General features: G+C 41.6%; 1 long non-coding RNA gene across 1 annotated transcript in view; it reads right to left on the reverse strand.

The window, feature by feature from the left end:
• The window catches only part of LOC310742845, a 164,190-nt gene that overhangs the window by 35,550 nt on the left and 106,010 nt on the right, over window positions 1-22,630 (reverse strand). The window lies entirely within an intron of this gene.

The following is a 22,630-nucleotide window of genomic DNA, read 5'->3' on the forward strand; positions in this document are numbered from 1 at the left end:
TTGTTATGTGCAAATGGCTTTAGATACCTATTAGGTCCATAAAGGTAAAGGTAAAAAGGTAAAGGACCCCTGGATGCTTAAGTCCAGTCAAAGGCAACTATGGGGTTGTGGCACTCACCTCACTTTCAGGCCAAGGGAGCCGGCGTTTGTCCACAGACAGCTTTCTGGGTCATGTGGCCAGCATGACCAAACCGCTTCTGGTGCAATGGGACACCGTGATGGAAGCCAGAGCACATGGAAACACTGTTTACCTTCCCGCCACAGTGGTACCTATTTATCTACTTGCACTAGAGTGCTTTCGAACTGCTAGGTTGGCAGACGCTGGGACAGAGCAATGGGAGCTCACCCCGTCTTGGGGATTCAAACTGCTGACCTTCTGATCGCAAGCCCAAGAGGCTCAGTGGTTTAGACCACAGCGCCACCCGCATCCATAAATTAAGTCCATAAATTAGCATATAGCATATTCAACACAAAAAACAGCGACAATTTGTTGTTGTCAAAGGACAGCTAGACATATAAAGGGCCCCATTACCTTCAGTAGCTTAGGGCCTCATCAAACCTAAATCCAGCCCTGTAGAAACCTGATCATCTGATTTGTAAACTCTTCCCTTAAATCCCAGATGGTGGATTATATCACTACCAACTCGGGAATAAATATTTTTCAAGAAATTTACTGCAAGGACTTCAGTAGCAAACTGTCATAACAGATTAATAAATGAGCAATTTTACCTTCATCTGCAATTATGAGCAATTAGAGAAATTATCTAAGATGCTTAAGTGAGCCTTCCCATTCTTATTTCTTGAATTCAATTGAATATAATTTTCAAACCTTTATTTAGGGTGAATCAGAATGATTAGAGTACTCAATCACATTTTCAGTCATAGTTTCCAGTAACTTCAAGGATTGATTTCTCCCATAGATCATTGTTCCTTTGTTCCTAATGGAATTCAACTTACTGTATCTGTGCTTTACTTTCTAAACGTTTTGAGCGATGCAAATAGTCCTGAAGGCAAGGTGTTCCTGCTGATTGTTATATTTTTGAATGCAGCATTCTTATGGTTCAGTCCTATACATGCCCACAAGGAAGTAAATCCTATTGAGTTCAGTGGGGCTCACTCCCAGGTAAGTGGGCATACATTTCCAAGGGTATAGGACACTCAGTGGGTATAGGATTGGTACTTGCATAAGATTGCGCTGTGAAAAACCGATCAAGTAGCAAGCTTGAATTAACAAAGGCAATGGCCCTATCTGTACTTCACATTATCATACCACTTAAACGGTCATGGCTTCCCCCCAAAGAATCATGGGAACTGTAGTTTGCTAAGGGTGCCAAGAATTGTTAGGAGACCCCTGTTCCCAGGGAACTCTGGGAATTGTAGCTCTGTGGAGGAAAACTCCAGGGAGGTGAAATGAGGGGTGATGTCTGTCATCCCTGCCTTTGTGACGGTAGCCCACTCAGGACAAAGATGAGGTAAGTTCAAATGGATCCTTATGACCATTCCCACGGACTGCAGGAGTGCTTCCTTTAGTTTTTGGGCTCCTCCAACTACAGCACATTCCGCGAGGATCTGGCTTTCCAATGCAGTTGTGAAATCACTCAGCAAAAGTCATGTTAAGCATGTAATGTTTCTAACAGAGCAAGTGACCAGCTTCCATCCATACACTCCTGTTAACCTAAGAAAAGTGTGCCATCTCGTGGAGGACAAAGAGCCTCAGCCTTCTGATTTATTCTGCCGCATGCCTCATTTGATCTGCTTGCCCCCAGGTTAACATTTAATTATGTTGCGCAAAATGCATTGAGAATAATTGCAGGTTGCGGGTATCAGTCAACATTAAAATCCTTTCGAGGGAATTTATTTTTATAACCTTGCCTATTAGAAAAATGTACAGAACTCAGCACAGAACTTGACAGCACTGACAGACCTCCTCTAAGCAGCGATAAAGTGTCAAAGTCACACTCCCTTTCCATGTGGATTTGAAGAATATATATTTGGGGATGTAATGCCTAAAGAACAAGGTTTTCAGTAGGATATTTATTTTTAAGAGCACAAAAAGCTGCCTTTCCCCCAGGCCAGATAGTTGGACTACCTAGCACAGCATACAGTGACTGGTGGATGTTGTCTGGGACAAGGAAAGGGCTGAACTATAGCTCCCCCCATTCACAACTACTGACCACGCTAAGTGAGATGGGTGGGAGTTGGAGTGCAACAACATCTGAGGGTTCTCCATCCCTGATCTAGGGCTTTAATCTTCTCTAGCCCTTTCTAGTCTCAGGCCACACCTGGAATCCTGTGTCCAGTTCTGGGCTCCACAATTTAAGAAGGATATACAAGCTGGAACGTGCGTGGAGGAGGGCAACCAAGATGATCAAGGATCATCTGGAAACCAAGTCCTACTAGTAACAGTTGAGGGAGTTGGGCATCTTCAGCCTGGATAAGAGGAGACTGAGAGGAGATACGATGATAGCCATCTTCAAATATCAGATGGAAGGTGGTAGCAGATGATGGGAATGACCTGTGCCTTAGACCAGCCTAGGTAGACAAATAATCTGACTTTGTGTATGCTGTGTTCCTATGAAATAGGATTAGGTCTTCACCTGGTATGCCCTAAATGTCACTGTCACCTACCCACTGGTAATACTCAGCTATAAAACTCAGAATGTCTCAAGCTCCAGGGTTTGAACTACAGTGAATTTTGACCTGATGACCTGAGGGATTTTAGGCTGGGGACAAAACTGTGCACCTTTACCTGCAGCTCTGGCAAAAGGAGAGAATTGTGTGGAAACCAGGCAATGGGGAAGGGGATTGTTGTTTTGTTTTGGTTTGGTTTGGTTTGTGAATGTATTTTGTGTTTATATCTCGTATTTTTATGTTGTGAACTGCTCTGAGATCTATGAGATGAGGGATGGTATACAAAATTAACTAATAATAATAATACAGTGGTACCTTGGGTTACAGACGCTTCAGGTTACAGACACTTCAGGTTACAAACTCTGCTAACCCAGAAATAGTACCTTGGGTTAAGAACTTTGCTTCAGGATGAGAACAGAAATTGTGTGGCGGCAGCGCAGCAGCAGCAGGAGGCCCCATTAGATAAAGTGGTACCTCAGGTTAAGAACAGTTTCAGGTTAAGAACCAACCTCCAGAACAAATTAAGTACTTAACCTGAGGTACTACTGTAATACTGCACAGCAAAGTGAAGGTAAGAAGATGAATTGGGAATGTTTGGTGTGTGAGGATTTTTATTTTTATTTTACTTGCAAATGTATGATCAGGAGTTGATCTTGGTGTGAGAAAAAAAGGAGGCAGCCTTGTTTTCATTCCCATCAGTTCTCACCAGCCAGCGCCACTGTAGGAGGCATTCCTCAGAGCACAGCACTGATAATGATGTGCCTTTTCCTGACTATGAGCTATTGTGTACTGTGCGGAAAGGGAGATCGGCAGAGATTGTTTTCTGCAGTAGGTTTCCTGAGGACAAAAAGAGACACTGTTCCAATTTCTCTCTCCCAAGCCTTCAGCTTGGGAGGGTTAGATTTAGAATTTGGAACTTTTTAACAGCTGGAGAAGTTGGGGTGAGACTTCAGTTTTCAACTTGGAAAAACCTAAACCTTTCAATTTATGCTTTCCAAGTACTTAGGCTGTATACACACTAGTGGTTAACCTGACATTCCCACTGCTGGTTTTTGAGTCGATGTAAACAGATGTTAGCCAAGATCCACACGTATCTCGAAGTTTCTGCATTCTGATGTGGTTCCTCCCCAAAATAGGTTCATTCTGATTTGAAAACTGTCTGCTTCATCAGTGTGTGGTGAATCCCAGGTGTGTACAAAGGAAATGTTTGCTCCTAAATCTCTGGCATCAGCAGGGTGTGTGTAATCCCATGTCCTACCTTCCTACCTGGTCTTTGGGATGATTTCACTTCCTGCGCTCTATTCACCTGCACTCCCCCCGCATCCTTGCTGTGAGAGCACCAAAGGACATATAGTCATTCCTTGGTGACACATGCGGTATGACTGTTTTGATCCTTATTTTCTCCCCCCCCCCCCAAGATCAGAAGCATGAAGTCTTAGGAGGGATGGGCTTAGACTGAAGTGAGACTGAGCAACAGGAGGAGCTCCCCACTCACACTTCATAAACACAAGATGAGCCTGGTGGGTTCTCACAGGGGCCAGCCAGATGCCCCTAGTAAACCCACAAGCAGGATTCGAGCCCAAGAGCACTCTCCCCTCTTCTGGTTTCCAGCAACTGGTATTCAGAAGCATCTCAGCCTCCAACTGTTGAGGCAGAGGATAGCCATCATAGCTAATGACCACCAATAGTCCTCTCCTCCATGAAATTGTCTTCGCCTCTTTCGAAGCCATCTAGGTTGATGGCCATCAATGCCTCCTGCGTGAGGAAGTTTCATCATTTAACTATGCGCTGCGTGAAGAAGACAAGGCTAGCATCACAAGAGCACAAGGCAAGGATCTGTGGGGTGTCAAATAATGATGATGATGATGCGAGCAGAGTGGTGCAGCGGAAGCGTGCTGGGCCCATAACCCTGTTGTTGGGATACTGCCGGGAAGAGGGGGCATCAGGCAGGCATCAGGCAGGCCGCCAGCTGGCTCCAGCCACCGGCCGGCAGCCAGTCTCCCTTGGAGCAGCATCAAACAGCGACATGAGCCTCAGATAAGTTTAGAGACCCGTGCACACTCTATCATCAGAGTGTGTAAATCATCACACAGCAAATGAGGCGGACAGAGAGAGGTGCAAGCATAATATACAGCATTTTATTCAGCATAGTTCAGGAACGAAGGAAAACATGTCTGCTTTCCTTCGTCTCCAGCAAAAAACAGCAATATAGCAAAAGCAAAATACAACGGAAGTTCCCAGCAGACTGTGCTGGAGTAAACAGGAATGTGATACACAACAGTCATGCCTGACCCTTTTAAGGTGGAATGGAACTATATCCTAACATGGGGAACCAGGTTTCTTATTCCTAGACTTGATCAAATATATATTAGTGGGTACCACAAACCAAAGGCATTGCTACCTGTCCACCTGGCACTCAGAAAGACCAGGTGATGTACATCCTTTGCCCTTACAAAATGTGGTTCTTTTTTGGGGGGGTGTTATTGGGTTGGTGTTTTTTATTTTGATTATATATTTTGTGGTTTTATATTTTGAAATCATTTTTATTTGATTTTACAAATGTAAATTAATTACAATACCAAATACATATCTATAAAATGAGATTTCTCTGAATCTCGAGACTTCACCCCACCCCCTCCATGGGTCCTATTGTCAACATTTCCAACTGCATGTTATTTCATAGTCTACGTTTTATATCTAACTATATTGACCATAGCGTTTGTTACATTACAAGTGAGATTAAAATCCTGCTAATGTTTTCATCTGCTTACAGTGGTCTCTTAAACAAATTATAATGGTTTTATATCTTGATTTTGTTCTGTGAACTGCCCTGAGACCTCCGGGTATAGGGCAGTATATAAAGTCTAACAACAGCAGCAGCAACAACAACTATACCTTTAAAATACATTCCAATCTTATTCTCTCTGCCAAAGAATTCTGGACCCTGTAGTTTACTCCTCAATGTTACAATTCCAGCAACCCTAAACAAACTGTACTGCCCAGAATTCTTTGAGGGAAAGACTGTGCTCCAAAGGAACAGTGCACACACAGCCCCATACTACTGGTGCCAGCATACCTTCCTTTACCTATTTGTTGTGGATCAAAACAGAAATCCTGCTTACAGCATGAGTGGGCAAAAGGCAACTGGCAAAATCAGTACCAGATGCCACATCTCTCTGCTTTACAGCTTTGCAAGGGACAAGCATCATATCTAGAACGGCAGCTGAGAATCCAAAACACTGTCTACACAGACGAGCAGAAAAACAAACCCTTTGACACTTTCTTCAACATCTCACAATGTCATCTGGATCTTTGTCTTGGCCATCAGCAATAACTGGAATGTTCCAAATATTGCCTTTGTCCTGGTCTTCGTAGCTAGCAAAACACTATCTTGTTTTGAATACCTGCTGAACTTAAGTCTAGAGCGTACGCCAGCAGCCTGAATCTTTTTTTATCAAGGTGTTAATTCGAAACAGCTCCCAAATCTGTAACAGCCACTCAGAGGAATGGCGGCCAAGGAATCAAGGCGTAACCCCTCAACAAGCTTGAAAAATCATCCCCTAGAATGTTAGGCTAGAAGCTGTTTCTCTGCTTCTGAGGTGATAAGTTCTGAAGTGTGAGTCATTTTCACATGGGTGCATGAGGGGCTGGTGCAACATTTGATGCCAATAGCGCATCCTGCATGATGCCATAGCGCTTCACCAGATGCACTCCATACATTCACAACAAACCCTCCATCTCTTTGCTCTCTCTGGCTAGATTCCCCAACTTTCCCAGCCTTCCAAACCCCTTAGCAACAGTTGCCGTGCGCGCCCAAAACTGCCTCACCCGTGACAACTTAACATTTGCTAATCTCCTGCTTTCCTCAGGCTAAACTAGCCTCATGAAATATGTGAAATCCAAAACAGAAACATTAAACAAACATCTCATCGCAAACTCGCATGGATAAACATAGATCATCTGCCACACTTGAATTTCCCACAATGCCCCAGAGCAATGCTAAGACAGGAGCAGGACTGTGAATTTTAAAAAGATGGGTAGATCCAGCTGCCTGGTGCGGCTTGGAGTCCCTGAGCAGGAAAATAAAATAAATAAAGGGGGAACAGGGGACAGACACCAGCAGTGGGGGCCGCCTTGTAGCCCTTGGCAGTTGCCTAAGGATTGCAAATGTCGAATCAGTGTCTGATATAATAAAGTCACATGGTTGTCATCTTTTGGAAGCGTGGCAGGGCTCCTATGCCTCTTGATAAATTAGTAACTGCATCACAGGAAGCAGTTTTAACAGGCCCAGATTTTCCCAGTATGACAATGCAGTGATGAGGACAAGCCACATCTTTTAAATTTCTGCATGCCACCCCACTAGTAGAGTCACAGGTTTACTGTCACAGAAACACACACACACTGATCTCCATATAGAAGAGCTGTAACTGTTCCCTGACTATTTGAATCAGCTATAGAGTCGGCAAGGTATCTTTTTACATTTTTGTTTTCTGCTTCCACTCATAAAACAAGCAAAACATCTCGAGAAGACTGAAGACTCTTATCCAAATGGGGAGAAGCCTTTCTTTGTAAAACGTAGTGACATTTCAGGGGGTGGGTGGGAACAGGGCAAGCATTCCTCACCAGCCAAGCAATCCTTAAAACGTCACATCTTACTTGCCAATGTGGTGAACTAAATTTAAGCTTGGGTGAATGTTGAGAAACTGAGATTCATACCTCTCTCCTTCTGGATAGCTATGCATAGGACTGCACTCAAACAGAGCAATTCTAAGAAGGATCAGGAACTACTGCCACATCTAAAAGCCTGCCAGATCATTCTGGCTGGGGGAAAAACTGTGGTTAGTCTTGCCAAATTGTCCATCTTGCCAAGTTCTCTGTGGGCACAGCAGGGGCGCCTTCGGTTGTAGACAGTCCCACCCCCACCCCCAATGACAGACGAGTCCTTCTATCATATCCTTACCCCCCTCCGTCAGGCAACATCAGAGCATCAGGATTGCTCTCCAGAACACATTTTTTTGCAATATCATCTTGAATTTACCAACGAGCAAGCCTTATTGCAACCTGAGATGCTGCTCCAGCTTTCCTTACCTGTTTCATTTATGAAAGGAAGAGCCCGCCCCAGGTAACCCTTTGAATATTGCGAAGAAACTAGAAAACCGCTACTCCTTCCATACGAAAAAAATGAATAAGGTATGCTATAAATTAACTAATCAGCCCATCGGTAAATAAGCAGATTTATCTAAACTCATTAAAAAAGCTATAAAGAAAATGTTTGATCAGACAGAACAAAAATGATTAGCTTGCTCTTGGATTTGGCGCCGTTGAATTAATTTTACATGAATAATGATAAAAGAAAATAGAAGTTCAAATTGATTTTTGAGATTATGCCAAGAGTGTCAGACTACTGAACTTTTTAAAATATGTGAATTACTTTCAAAACGAGTACCAAAGCTACTCAGATCATACCAAATTATTTAAGGCATTCAAGAAGTGGGCACACAATTGGCATGTTCTCTCATCTGGGTTTTATTATCACAAGGCGAAAGCTACTGTTTTCTACTCTGGAGAAAATTAGTTATGCCTTTCCTATGGCATTAACACAATCCCGTTATGTTCTAGTGAGCTTCAGCCATCTTCTATCATCACAAATGTTTCATTATATATAAGAATGAAATGTTCATTCTTTATTCTTTATTTTTTATTTTTAAATATATTTTTATTGGGTTATACATAACAAATTTGAATTCAAACATTACACATCAACATAATCATTTAGGATTCCCTGAGTCCTTTGATTCCCCTCCGCCCTTCCATGGTTATCATTATCAATCTTTTTTTCCCAACTGCCTCCCTTATTTCCTCTATTTTTTTAAACAAATAATCCATTTTTACCATTAGTTCTTTGTATATTACAAGCATTACTCAAATCCTGCCAAAGTTTTTAGTCGTTTACAGTGTTCTCTTAAGTATATTGTAAATTTGTCCCATTCCATCTTAAAGTTCTTCTCTTCCTGGTTTCTGATTTTCCCAGTCAATTTCACCATTTCGGCATGGTCCATCATCTTCATCAGCCATTAGTCTCTGGTTAGAACTTTATCGTCTTTCCATCTCTGGGCCACCAGTATTTGCGCTGCTGTCGTTGTGTACAAAAATAGTCATTTCTGCTCCTTCAGAATCTCTGCAGCTAAAATACCTAGTAGAAAAGCCTCTGGTTTTTCCCCAAACCCTTTTTTCCAACTCATTGTAAATCATTTCCCACAATGCATTTGTTATCTTGCACGTCCACCACATGTGCTGGAACGTAATGTTCATTCTTTATAAGCCCTATTCAATCATTCCCTCTCATGCAATTCAAATTGTCAGGGGGAGGGGGTGTCAAACTTTGGTCCTGCCCCTCCATTATGTTCTCAGAGGCCTGTCTCTGCAGGTCTCCATGTATTCAAGCTGAACTTCTGCAATGGGGATGCTCTACTTGTGTTTGATCTCTGAATAGCTCAGAATCCTACATGGGTTCTTAACTCTGATTCTAGAACCCTGAATTATCAGGCTGGTGTGAGGGTGACCCACTTAGAAAGAGGACTAAGGACTGCGAAGATTTGAGTTTGGCTCATAGTAGCTCATTATTTTCTGAATTGAAGGGCATTTATTGATTCTTCCCCAATTCCAGATTTTGACACCTTCACTAATTATTACCACACATGCATTCATTAGGCAGCACCTTTTTGCTTTATTATCTTGGGAATCAGTTTTGGCACTATTCAGAATTATGAGAAAGTCATAGACCAACTTGCTCCTTCACAAGTTCAAGCTTAATTTTTACAGATGTTCCTACTTTTAAATAGATACACGTTAGGAGACTTGGGGACCTATTTATCAGCTGCTCTTATTTTCTTTGGTGTGACTTAACAAGCCTCTAAGTAGTTAAAGGATTGTGACCATATGCTGGTTTGTGACAGAAGTTTGCAAAGCTCATATTTCTTGTTTCTCTTACGATCAAAATATGCGTTAACATCTGGAGATTATGGTATTGTGGCAGACGGGATAAATACTGTAACACAAAAAATGCATGTGAATAGCTGATTTTGCATTTCTCAATTAAGGCTGCATTTTAAACTCTTAGCAACACTTTTTGTATAAATGTTTTAGATCATAATAAAGTTTTGCCTTGCCTGGTGCAGTGGTATCTTCTGCTCACTGTAGATTACAATTTTGTCTTGTTTATGTGCTGGCACTAAAATAACTGCAGCTGGTGTGATGCTGATATGCTAACAGCTACCCAAGACAACAGCGATTCCCATAACTTCTGGCTTAAATATTTCAGCTGTTATTTTTCCCAGTTCCAAGAAGTGCAAACTTTAATCGATAATAAACTAATAACAGATCAATCTATTAATAGATTAAGAAGTGACATGGTAGAAATGTATAGAATTCTGCATGCTGTGGAGAAGGTGGATACAGAAAAGTTTTTCTCCCTCATAACACTAGGGACTCAGCTATACATCTGCAAATATAACGTTTTGAGTGTGTTTTAAGCGCATAACACAAATGTAACACTAGATGGCGATGGTAAGCTAATGGGAAATTCCATATATATTTTAAAGCATTGGGGTTTTTTTAAAAAAAAAATCATTTTCACAGCGATTTTTAAAAATGTCTAGATTCAGACTTCCCAGTAGTGATGCATGGAAGTGAAAGCTGGACCATAAAGAAGGCTGATCGCCAAAGAATTGATGCTTTTGAATTATGGTGCTGGAGGAGACTCTTGAGAGTCCCATGGACTGCAAGAAGATCAAACCGATCCATTCTTAAGGAAATCAGCCCTGAGTGCTCACTGGAAGGACAGATCGTGAAGCTGAGGCTCCAATACTTTGGCCACCTCATGAGAAGAGAAGACTCCCTGGAAAAGACCCTGATGTTGGGAAAGATGGAGGGCACAAGGAGAAGGGGACGACAGAGGATGAGATGGTTGGACAGTGTTTTCGAAGCTACCAGCTTGAGTTTGACCAAACTGCGGGAGGCAGTGGAAGACAGAAGTGCCTGGCGTGCTCTGGTCCATGGGGTCAAGAAGAGTCGGACACAACTAAACGACTAAACAACAACAACAGATTCAGCCTAAAACTTGTGGACATGCAATGAAGCTGAATGTTGGAAGATTTGGGACAGACAAAAGAAAGTCCCTCTTCACACAGCGCATAGCTAAACCACCAACGTAGATGGCTTTAAAGGGGAATTAGACAGATTCATGGAGGGTGAGGCTAAGAATGGCTACTATGCCATCCACTGTCAGAGGCAGTAAACCTCTGAATAGCTGGGAATCAAAAGTAAGAAGTGTAGTAGCTGGTAAGATGTTGCCAGTGTAGCACCATTGCTCTCCCAGCTTCCCAACATAATAGGTCACTAGCGCTTGTCAAGAGAGAGGGGAAGGGTGAGGCCCAGTGTGGTTCATGGCAATGGGAGCACATATATACATACATCATTTTATTTGCACGTCACCTTTCCATAGTTCAAACTATGCTCAAGGCAGCTCACACCATGAAAACAGTTCATAATTGCAACAGAGCAAAGGAAGTAATAAACAAAAAGTGAAACATCAAAAAACCACAACCAAATTGAAGAATCTCCACATGCCATATTTTCCCATGTATAAGACAACCTTTCTTCTCCTGAAACTTTTTAGTAATAAATTGGGGGTCGTCTTATACACAGGTTAATATGGTAAGTAACTGAGGCCTGCAGCCATGGTGGGAGCAGGGAACATCGGCAAGGAGGCTGCTTGCTTGCTCTTCTGGGCTTAGGAAGAGTAATTTTGGGCTCCCCAGAATAGGGGTCGTCTTATACATGGGGTCATGTTATACACGGAAAAATACAGTAAATTGTAAGATCTAAAATAAAGATACAAAAAATTAGTATCAATAACAGCAACTCTCCCTCAACAACACCCCCAATCCAATCCAAAAGCATTGGATTGACTATGCCATCACATGCCACACCAGATCAAGCCCTCTGTGCCTCACTCCTCTCTCCCAGTAAGCCCCAGTTGGGAAGCTGGGAGAGCAACATTGCCCTACCTGTGCTGCCTCACTGGTTGCTATCACACTCAGGTCCTGCTTGTAAGCTTCCCACAGGTGTCTGGTTGGCCACTGTGAGAACAAGATGATTGACTAGATGGGTCATTGGCTCTTCTTACATTCTTAAGTAAGTGAAAGATCCAATGTGGGCCTCCAGGCCTGTTTATCTGGCCCTTGAGACTCTTTCCAGGCCCAAACCACATCCCTCACCAGTTCTGCTTTGCACCCTCCTTGAATGCTTTTGCATGGCTGGAATGCAAACCCTCCAAGTGCCCCTATTGTCCAGGGACAGATTTACAGAAGCCGTACCAGTTTCTGATTTGATCCCAGAATGTCCCGCTTTTCCTTAGGACGTCCCTATTTTCATCAGAGGGTATGGAGTTATGTGATCCCCGAGCCAAGGAGATAAGTAACTATACAACTTTTAGAAGACATCTGAAGGCAGCCCTGTATAGGGAAGTATCTTTTTTTAATGTTTAATGTTTTATTATGTTTTTATATATGTTGGAAGCCACCTAGATTGGCTGAGGCAAACCAGTCAGATGGGTGGGATATAAATACACTGGTACCTTTGTTGTCGAACTTAATCCATGCTGGGAGTCCATTTGACTCCTGGAACCATTCAAAAACCAAGGCACGGATTCCGATTGGCTGCAGGAGTTTCCTGCGCTCAGTCAGAAGCCACAGAAACAGCGTCGGATGTTTGGCTTCCAAAGAACGTTCGGAAACCAGAACACTTACTTTAGGGTTTTTGGCATTCAGGAGTCAAAACGTATGAGTACCAAGGCGTTCACGAACCAAGGCACGACTGTAACAACAATATTATATTATGTAATAGGACATTCCTATTTTCATTGGAGAAATGTTGGAGGGTATCAGAATGTGCTTACCTGGATGAGGCAGGTATGTGATCATGTGTAGAAACTAGCCTCTCTCACAGAAGGTTGCCCAGTAAGGAATGCAGACCTTGAGCTGAAGAAAGCTCCCCAGCCTACCCTGAAGGCTGGCAGTACTTCTGAATGTCTTGCATCCCTAAAAGAGCTATTCTGAAATAATCATTATGACAAGAGAAGCCTAAGTGGCATTTGAATCTTTCTTCACTGCGCAGCGATTCCTTTCGCCGCTTTCTATTATCTAGATAAAGCCACACTTTAAATGAAATATGGGAATGACGAGACTATGGAATGCGGATGGGACTTACCAGAGAGATTTGGAAGAAGAAAAAGGAAAAGGCTCCGTTCAGAATCTCAGTCTTTCTGCCATATCAAAGAGCAAAGCAGCAGGCCAGAGGGGGACTCTGCAGCTTCCATTTAAAACACAAGAAGTAAAAGAGCGCTTGAGGGGACACGGCGCTACCATAATATAAATAGCTTTGGCTGCCAGAAGCAAACAGATTGTGGCATATTTGCCATGCTCTCCCTTGTGTTTCTTTGAAACTTGCCACGATGTTCATTTCAAAGAGTCTGCCGGTTGCTAAAATAGCTCCAACAGCCATTTTGTTGGGGGATAGGGTAAACATAAATGTAGAGAGGGTAGGGGAGAAGCAGTATTGATTTGTATAAAATTTGTGCATCTTATCTGCTTCTGTGAGACTTCATTTTAGAAAGCTGTAAGCTGGTCTCAGGTTATGGCTTGAAGGAACATAGGGCCATCACCTTGCTGAAGCTAAGCGGGTCTGGTCAGTGGCTGGCTGACCACAAAGGGAACTGCCTGCTTGCCACATGGGGTTCCATGGCAAATGGAATGTGGGATATAAGTGCAACAAACAAACAAACCAAATAGCTCCCTACCATCATATCCACATCTGGTACCAGCTAGACCAAATGGGAACATCTTCTGGAGCTTCTGAAAAATGCTCAGAATCCAATGATTCATGAGACTCACACCTTGTAAAACAGTCATGGCGATTGCTCTCCTAAATGCTCCAGTGGTGCCAATGGCACACAGATGGTACAGCCACAGCAGTATTGTCTCTTGATCATAATGTTTTCAACGGACTGTGAGGGAGTATGTTATATCTAGAGCATAGATGCTGCCAACCCATTTAAGGCCCAGTCCTATATGGGTCAAGATAATAGTTAATTATTCCTATGCTAGGGTCCCAAGGGCCCAACTGTCCCCCTCACCCCAATCGTGGTCTGCTTTCTCTCATACTGACAGAGGCTCAGGTATGCTGCACGACCAATGCAGAAAGATAGCTGAGGGACCATAGCTCTGTGGTCAAACACCTGCTTTCATGTGGAAGGTCCCAGGTTCAAGCCCTGTCATTATCAGTTAAAAAGGACTAGGTAGGGGGAAAGATCTCTGCTGACTTCCCTTCACTGAGAGATTTAACTAGAGATGCATGTTATTCAGGTCTCAGCTTGGCAACTTTACAAGGAGGCCTGCATGGACGTAAGAGGATTGTTCTCAGTTAGCTTTGACTTTGATAAGGTATTGATCAAAATATGCAAGCAGCCCAGCCCCTGGTCAAAAGAGCATAAAACCCTATTTGGTCTTAGATCAAGATAGATCAAATGTAAAAAAAATTATAGACCAATCTCTCTACTTAATGTGGATTATAAAATTTTTGCTAATATATTGGCCAACAGGCTGAAGAAGGTTATGTCAGAATATATCCATAAGGACCAGGCAGGTTTTCTGCCTGGAAGACATATGAAAGATAATATTAGGAATATTGTAGATATTTTGGAAAAGTTGGAAGCAAGAAAAAATTGCAAAGCAATGTTAATGTTTATTGATGCGGAGAAGGCCTTTGATAATGTATCTTGGAGTTTTATGACATACAATTTAGAAAGTATTGGGGTTGGTCAAGAGTTTTTAAATGGTATTAATGCGATCTATCATGAACAAAAAGCTAAAATCGAAGTAAATAATGTGGTATCAGAGGAAATTAGAATTGAGAAGAGAAGGGTACCAGGCAAGGGTGCCCACTTTCCCCCCTGCTTTTTATTTCGGTCCTAGAGGTCTTGTTAAGTATGATAAGGAAAGATGAACAAATTAAAGGTATAGTAGTAGGATCCAAACAGTATAAATTAAAAGCATTTGCAAATGATTTGGTGCTGACATTACAAGATCCAGACTCCAGTGCAGTAAAAGCACTGGAGACGATACAGGAGTTCGGACAGGTAGCAGGATTTAAGCTAAATAAGAGCAAAACCAAAGTATTAGAGAAAAATCTGGACAATGAGGAAAGGAAATCACTACAAGAAAAGACGGGCCTACTCTTTGTGAAGAAAGTTAAATATCTGGGGGTTAATCTGTCGTGAAAAATTTGAATTTATATAAAGATAATTATGAGAAATTATGGAATGAAATTAAGAGAGATTTAGAGATATGGTCGAATTTAAAATTGTCATTAATGGGCCGGATTTCTGTGGTTAAGAAGAATGCATTGCCAAAGATGTTGTTTTTGTTTCAAGCCCTCCCAATTATTGATAATGTGAAATGTTTTAAAGAATGGCAGAAAGCTTTATCTAGATTTATTTGGCAGGGGAAAAAACCCAAAATTAAATATAAATTACTAACGGATTCAAAAGAAAGAGGGGGATTCTCCCTGCCAGATTTGAAGATTTATTTTGAAGCAGCAGCTCTTTGCTGGGTTAAGGAATGGATACAACTAGATGAATTTTGATGTTTTAGACTTAGAAGGATTTGACAAACTGTTTGGATGGCATGCTTATTTGTGGTATGTCAAGGTAAAGGCCCATAATGGTTTTAAAAATCAGGTAATTAGAAAATCTTTATATAATGTTTGGATAAAATATAAAGATCTCTTAGAGAGGAAAACAACCAGATGGCTTTCGCCAATGGAGGCAAAGGCCCAGAAAAAATCAAACATGGAAACCAAGTGGTTGAGAAACTATGATCTGTTACTGGAAGATAAAGAAGGATATAAACCATTAAGGTTTAAGGATTAAAACTATTTGATCAAATTAAAGATAAAATAAATTGGCTACATTACCACCAGATTAATGAACTGTATAAATTAGATAAGAAAAACGGTTTTGCCTCAGAAAAAGTTGGAAACGGAGCTGTTGGACTCTAAAGTTAAAAATCTGTCTAAAATGTATAATTTATTATTGGAATGGCATACAAAGGATGAACAAGTTAAATCTGTGATGATAGATTGGGCAAGAGATGTGGGACATAATATAATGTTTGAAGACTGGGAAAGGTTGTGAAGGAAAGGAATCAAGTTCACTGTATGTACGGTGTTAAAGGAAAATATGAAAATGATGTATAGATGGTACTTGACGCCTTTAAAACTAGCCAAGATATATCATAATAGTGACAATCTATGCTGGAAATGTAAAGAAAAAGAGGGTACCTTTTATCATATGTGGTGGACTTGTCCCAAGGTGAAAGACGTCTGGGAGAAGATTTATAATGAATTGGAAAAAAATGTTGAAATATACATTTATTTATTTATTTTAAATAATATTTATTAACAGTTTAAAGACTATAAAGGAAAGAAAAAGAATTCAACAAAACAATACAATACAATACAAAAACAAAAACACTACGTAACACTAACACTAAAACATTAAATTAACAAAACACAACAAACACAGTTTAAAACACATCCATAATTTCAGTATCTTATCTTTCATTCACTTGTTTCCACGACCTCCTCACACCTCCCTTTTTGTATTCCACTTCAATTAACTGTTTCAGCAAATCCTTTCCATCTTCCTCAGTTTTCTGTCCTGTAATTTATCTTAACTTATTCTAACCTTATTTTTTTCCCTTTAATACATTAAAAATCTATTTATACTTAATTCCTTATAACCTTTCTGCTAAAGCCATATAACTTCATTCCAACATTTTTCTAGCATTCATTAATTTTACAGTATTTCTGTAAATAATCTTTGAATTTTTTCCAGTCTTCTTCCACCAACTCTTCTCCCTGGTCTCGGATTCTGCCAGTCATTTCCGCCAGTTCCATATAGTCCATCAACTTCATCTGCCATTCTTCCCGGGTGGGTAGATCTTGTGTCTTCCAATACTTCGCGATAAGTATTCTTGCTGCTGTTGTTGCATACATAAAAAAAGTTCTATCCTTCTTTGGCACCAATTGGCCGACCATGCCCAGGAGAAAGGCCTCTGGTTTCTTCAGGAAGGTATATTTAAATACCTTTTTCATTTCATTATAAATCATCTCCCAGAATGTCTTAATCCTTGGGCATGTCCACCAAAGGTGAAAGAATGTACCTTCAGTCTCATTACATTTCCAACAGGTAAATTATAAATTTTTGCAAGCTTGACTGGTGTCATGTACCACCTGTAAATCATTTTCATTAAATTCTCTCTTAGAGCATTACATGCCGTAAATTTCATACCTGTGGTCCATAACTGTTCCCAGTCAGCCATCATAATGTTATGTCCAACATCTTGTGCCCATTTAATCATAGCAGATTTCACCATTTCATCCTGAGTGTTCCATTTCAACAGCAAGTTATACATTCTTGACAAATTCTTAATTTTGGAATCTAACAATTCTGTTTCCAATTTTGATTTTTCCACCTGGAAACCAACTTTTTTGTCCGAGTTATATGCCTCCATTATTTGGTAATAATGGAGCCAATCTCGCACTCTGTTTTTCAATTTTTCAAAGCTCTGTAGTTTTATTCTGTCTCCATCTTGTTCTAGAATTTCCCAATATTTCGGCCATTTGGCCTCCATATTGAGTTTTTTCTGAGCCTTCGCTTCCATTGGTGACAACCATCTTGGGGTTTTCTTTTCTAACAGATCCTTATATCTTATCCAAACATTAAACAATGCTTAATATAACATTAAACATTAAACAATAAATATACATTTATTAAGAAACCAGAAGCCTTTCTTCTTGGAATAGTAGGTTTGGAATTGCCAAAAAAAGATGTTAGATTGTTTTGGTATGCCACAACTGCAGCTAGAATTTTGTTAGCTAAGAATTGGAAATCACAAGAAGTCCCGACAGTGGAGGAATGGCAGATGAAGATGATGGACTTTTCGGAGCTAGCCGACCTTACTGGAAGAGTCCGCGACCAGAAGGAGGAGGAGTACCAGGAGGAATGGATGAAATTCAAAGACTATTTAGTTAAATATGCTAAGATAACTTAATTGGAAAAACTTGCAAATACCAGATAGGCTTAGGATTTAATTATGTGATGTTAGAGAATAATATGTTTAAAGTCAAAATGAAAACAAAGTAAGATGTTAAGTGATTAAATTAATTTTATGAGAAAATTGGTTTTGGAAAACTGTTACAATGATATACATTGAAATCCAGCCAGGGGGATTTGAGGAAGTCACTTAACAATGTTACTAAAATTGGATCAAGTACAGTTAAGATGTATGTTTGTTTGTTCAAAAATTTTGGAAAACCAATAATATTTTTTTTGAAAAAAATAAAAATAAAGCCCTATTTTGTCTTGTTTAGGATGATCTTCCCTTGAACCTTGTTCAAGACACGTTTTACAAGGCTTTCCAACCATCCACCCCCTGCTGCAGAGTTTGCTTAGCAAATTGCCTTGACTCGCCGCTAAACTCTTCCTTCTTTTAAACAAACAAACAAATTAAATCGCCAGCATTATTTCATCAGTCCTAATATACTAGAAATGTGCACCAAAGTTCAACTTCTCCTTTAATGGGGATGCAGTGTAAATAAAAGATGGCCTTCGGCTCCTTTGCATAGCCCAGCTGTTAACTAATGTGAGAGATTAAAATGTGTTTAGGGGCGGGCGCTGAGCAAACACCAGATTAAATGCTGCTATGCTGTCCATTGAAAGTCTTTTCAGCAGCGAGGTGCTTCCGCTTTTGCTTTGACAAGGTTCTCCTTGGGTCAGAGGCCAGACTTCATTTAGCGATCCCCAGGCAGAAGGTTTCCAAGCAACTGGAAATGAATGTCTTCACACTGGGTTCTTAAATAAAAGGGCATGTAAAGATGAAAACTTGGGACTCGCACTGGAGATTTTCACTTCTGTGTTCAATAATATTGTTGTTACCACTTTTAGTGACACTAAATGCTTGCTGCTGGGTTTTAGTACTTGTTAGCATATGATGATGATGATGATGATGATGATGATGATGATGATGAGATGGGGCTCATCAACCTGGGAAGGTTGCCCATCTAGGAGAAGGAAAACTCTGATCCTAAACGTCCACTGCCTTGTGCTCTTGGGCAACATGCGTTCAATGTCTCTCATCCCATAGTTGGCCCACTTTCTTCTCCATACCCTCCAACATTCCTCATATGAAAATAGGGGCATTTCTCACTCCCCAACAATTGGCCCACCTTGACCTCCCATTTTTTGCCCCTGCCTCCAGCAGAGCATTTCTGCTGGAGCAGAAGATGGACAAGTCTCACCACCACTATACCAATGGGGCACAGCACACATGCCCTCCACTGTCCAGAGAAATCCCAATTTCAATCCCAATGTTATTTTATTTTCTTCTTCTAAATCGTTTTGTAAATCTTCTAATTTACAAAAAGAAAAACACACACCAATAAAAAGAAATTTAGAAAGGGGCAAGATTAGTTGCAGTTGCACAAAGCATGAAAAAGATCACGACTCCTTGTGCTCCGCTCCACGCCCCTCTTTCTTCCAGGCCAGGGTGGCCCTGCCCTCTGCCTGCATCTCAAAACCGGGGCATCATGTGGGGCTGGGCCATGGCAGCAGCTTCTCCTCCTCCTGACCCACTAAACAGCAGCCACTATGAGCTGCCCAAGGGAGGAGGCCTGCAGTGGAAGCCATGGAGAGGCCATAGAGAGGCCACAGAATGCTCCCTTGCCCCCGCTGCTAGGGGAGAAGTGCCGGCTCATCCTCTTCTCTAAGCTCGGCGGCGCTGGCGGCACTGGTGGGGGAAATAGAGACATTCTGGGATGAAATCAGAAGCCAGGATGGCTTTCGTAGTTGCGTGGCAAGACCCTCAAGCCGACCCCCCCTTAGGGTAAATAAATTCACACAGACACAGATATTTTGTTTAAGGTTTTGGGGCAAAATTTTGGCCACAGCTTTATTGATTACAGGAATGAGAGCGGTATTGGCTTAGGCATTGGCAAGACTATATCTGACTCCTACCCCCTTTGCAGGAAGTCTTTAAGGGTAAACCACTAGAAGGGAAATTGCTTCGGGGGAACCCGCCTGCATCTCCCCAGGTGTTCCCAGAGGTCTGGCATGGCCCTCACCCTCAAGCGGACTTCGGACAGGAACCAGGCCCTGGCTTCCTTTAACAGAATACCCTTGAAAATGGAGGGGGAGGCGATGGCTGACCCCACTCACCATAAGGCAATGCCTAACCACCACATGAGCCAATCGCTCTCCGCCAATACCCTCACTCCTGCAGCCAATCTAATAAACTTTTTTACAGTTCCAGTGAGCCAAACATCACTACCGCCATCCAACAGGTGCACACCACCCACCCTAAACAGGGCCGCATTTCTGAAAGTAATTGCTGGGTGTGGAATCAGCCTGCCACCCAAAGCAAGCACCCTCCGAGAAGCAGTGCGATCAACACGCCTTCTGGCTCTGTCTGTAGTAGCTGGGCATGAACTCTTGTGCCATGTGTGCCTTGCCAGGAGAACTGTTGCTAGCTCCTCCAAGTCTTTGACAATTCAAGTCCGCAAGTCCAAGCTTGTAAAACCAGGCAAACCATTTTCACATTGGAGGGGATGCTTCTCACTGCTGCCAAGTCACTTGCAGCTTTTCTCTGAATTCAAGCAGCAATACTTCTTGGGGAAAACAGGATAAGAAAAGCAGGGGCAGAGCAAGGTGGGTGCGGTGGGTGCAGTTTGCCCCAGGTGTCACCTCCAAGGGGGTGATACATCTGCGAGAGACACTGTGGCTTTGTTTGTTTGTTTTTGGTTTTTTTTAAGATATTTATTGAAGTTTTACAAAAACATAAATTTAAAAAGGTCATATAAAAAGAAAGAAATACAAAAAAAATAGAAAAATACATGAAAAAGAAAAAGGAAGAATAAAAACAAATCCTTTTTTTTGTAACCCTAACTCATTATCTTATTTCCTTGGCCTCCTCACACCTCCCCTTTTCGTATCCCCATTTAAATAATCAAATCAGCAAATCCTTACCCTCTTTCGTTTATCTTAACTCTGTATCTTAACATATTATAACTCTATATTTTCATCCATTATCAATTCAATTTTGCATACTCTTGTTAACTTTGTTGCTAATGCCACTTATTTTCAATCCAACATCATTTTAACATTCATTAATTTTACAGTGTTTCTGTAGATAGTCTTTAAATTTCTTCCAGTCTTCTTCCACCAACTCTTCTCCCAGGTCTCGGATTCTGCCAGTCATTTCCGCCAATTCCATATAGTCCATCACCTTCATCTGCCACTCTTCCAGGGTGGGTAAATCTTGTGTCTTCCAATACTTTGCAATCAGTATTCTTGCTGTTGTTGTTGCGTACATAAAGAAAGTTCTGTCCTTCTTTGGCACCAATTGGCCGACTATGCCCAGGAGAAAGGCCTCTGGTTTCTTCAGAAAAGTATATTTAAATACCTTTTTCATTTCATTATAGATCATCTCCCAGAAAGCCTTAATCTTTGGGCACGTCCACCAAAGGTGAAAGAATGTACCTTCATTTTCTTTACATTTCCAACATTTATTATCGGGCAAATGATATATTTTTGCAAGCTTGACTGGTGTCATGTACCACCTGTAAATCATTTTCATAATATTCTCTCTTAAGGCATTACATGCCGTAAATTTCATACCGGTGGTCCACAACTGTTCCCAGTGCTGACAGAGACACTGTGGCTTTGGCCTGCGCAGGCTTCCCACTGCCAAAATAATAATAATAATTAATATTATTAATAATAATAATTTATTTGTACCCCGCCCATCTGGCTGGGTTTCCCCAGCCACTCTGGGTGGCTTCCACAAAGACCAAAAATACACTAAGATGTCACACATTAAAAACCTCCCTGAACAGGGCTGCCTTAAGATGTCTTCTAAATGTCAGATAGTTGTTTATCGCTTTGACATCTGATGGGAGGGCATTCCACAGGACGGGCGCCACTACCAAGAAGGCCCTCTGCCTGGTTCCCTGTAACTTGGCTTCTCGCAGTGAGGGAACCACCAGAAGGCCCTCAGCGCTGGACCTCAGCATCCAGGCAGAATGATGAGGGTGGAGATGCTCCTTCAGGTATACTGGGCCGAGGTCAAAATGCCAAAACGGTCCTCCCGCCGGCTCCCCCTCAGCTGTAGGGCAGCAGGCAGACTCCTCGTTGCAAGGCATGCGATCTCTGCAAAAAAAAAGCTCAACAACTCTGGCTCCCCCCCCCAAATATGAAATAAAGGAAAAATATTTATACAGGTAAAAAAAATAAATCAATGTGGAGGTGGGTGACAAGAAATTTTTCGCACCGGGTACCACCTGACCTTGCTACACCACTGAAGAAAAGTGGAGGTTATTATTATTCCTCTTTTTTACCGTGCCTGCTTTCTTGCTCAGAGATGACAGCTAAACATGCAGCAACAGCAAGAGGGAAGAGCAAAAGAAGGGCCAGGAGACTTCTGTAATAGTTGGCAGTGGGTCCCTTACTGGAGTGTGGGCCTCAGTCATGACAACCTTTGCTACCAGTCCTTTCCTGCTTGATGGGGCTGATAGTGGATACTTGTAGCTGTCTAAGCAGCTGCCGCATGAAGTTTTCTCAATGTGTGTATTGCTTTTCTTCACTGCTGTGACATCATATCCTGCTTTGGGAGGGGAAGCAGCTCAGGGCTAGAGCAACTACTTCGCATGCAGATGGTCCCAGGTTCAATCCTTGAAAAGAGACTCCTGCTTGAACCCCTGGTTTCATACGTGGTGGACCTGTAAAAGGGTAAAAAGAGTATTGGGAAATAATTTATAATAAGTTGAAAAAAATGTTTAAAAGCACTTTTCAAAAAAAACCAAACCACCCAGAGTCCTTTCTGTT

This window comes from Podarcis filfolensis (assembly GCF_964270895.1).
Source record: "Podarcis filfolensis genome assembly, chromosome: 10".
In the NCBI taxonomy this organism is placed as follows: Eukaryota; Metazoa; Chordata; class Lepidosauria; order Squamata; family Lacertidae; genus Podarcis; species Podarcis filfolensis.